General features: G+C 51.3%; 1 protein-coding gene across 2 annotated transcripts in view; it reads right to left on the bottom strand.

The window, feature by feature from the left end:
- The window catches only part of SHBG (sex hormone binding globulin), a 13,403-nt gene that overhangs the window by 11,426 nt on the left and 643 nt on the right, over positions 1 to 1,334 (bottom strand). The gene's annotated exons all lie outside the window — the stretch shown is intronic.

The following is a 1,334-nucleotide window of genomic DNA, read 5'->3' as shown; positions in this document are numbered from 1 at the left end:
AGCAGGTCGAGGCTGCGGTGGCCGGGAGCGGCCACTGCACTCCAGTCTGGGTGAGAGTGAAACTGCAACTCAAAAAAAAAAAGAACTAATGAGCCAGGCATAGTGGCTCACGTCTCTAATCCCAGCACTTTTAGAGGCAGAGGCGAGAGAATTGCCTGAGCTCAGGGGTTCCAGATCAGCCTGAGCAACATGGTGAGACCTGGTCTCAAAAAGTCAGCCGGGCGTGGTGGGGTATGCCTGTGGTTCCAGCTACTTGGAGGCTGAGGCGGAAGGATCACCTGAGTTCAGCAGGTAGAGGCTGCGGTGGCCGTGAGCATGCTACTGCACTACATCTTGGGCGACAGAGTGAGTCAGACTAAAAAAAACAAAAAACCAAAAAACCAATGGTCATCTCCTTAGGATTCCCCTTTGTACCCTAGTCCTTATTTCTAACATATCTTCAGCCCAACTCTGCATTTCTATGTTTGTCTGTCCTTTCCCCAATATATTAAAAATTCCTTGAGATCAAGGACTGTGTCTTTTCTTTGAATTCCTAGCATTTATCACAGTGATTGGAACATGGGGGTGGCCAAATAAACACTTGTTAAATAGCTAAACACATATGATTCGAATTCTGTACTAGTTTACTCACTTCTACCTAAACTTTACTTATCTTAGTTCAAGAATCCAAGGTTTCCCCGCTACTACCCTTACTCCATGACAAGTTTTTCCATTTTAAATTTCCTCAGCATTTAGGTATCAGAATTTCAAGGCAAGAACCATGACTCTTAAACATCCTATAGCACAGAGTTAAAAGATGCTTACAAGTCAATACAAGCGGGCGCGGACAGTAAAGCTCAGCGCGTGCGCACGGGGCACATTTTTGCCTTTCGACTCCTCCTTTTTTTTTTTTAATCCCCCCCTTTGGAGCGTGCGCATCAAGAAAGACAAAGGTGGGGAAAGTGACCAAGCAGTCGTTCGGGCGCATGCCCATCTCTAATTTGTCCGAGCGCGATGGGGCTCACAGTGGTGGAGTGGGTGTGGCCTGACCAGAGCGGCAGAAGGCCAATCCGACTGAGTGAGCCCGGTCCCTCCCTCCCCGTAATTGGCTAACTCTCAGTGTTGTGGGGCGGGGAAAGGAAGAGATGAGGCGGAGGAGTGGTGGGGTTGGCGAAGAAAGAGAGTCAATCTCGTTCTGCGCAAGCGCGAGTAAGCGACCGGCAGGGGGCGTGAGAGAGTGAAAGGGAATGTGGAAGCCCTGTAGTGCTTGCGAGCGCGAGCTGGGTCGCCAGCCTTGACGCCTGCGCTGTGGCCCTCGGGGCCCCGCGCGCGGCGGGCGGGTGCCCGGTGCGCCT

This window comes from Carlito syrichta, unplaced genomic scaffold (genome assembly GCF_000164805.1).
Source record: "Carlito syrichta isolate Samal-C Ts95f unplaced genomic scaffold, Tarsius_syrichta-2.0.1 Scaffold305688, whole genome shotgun sequence".
NCBI lineage: Eukaryota > Metazoa > Chordata > Mammalia > Primates > Tarsiidae > Carlito > Carlito syrichta.
The sequence above is the reverse complement of the archived record's forward strand: the minus strand, read 5'-3'. Positions and strand labels throughout refer to the sequence as shown.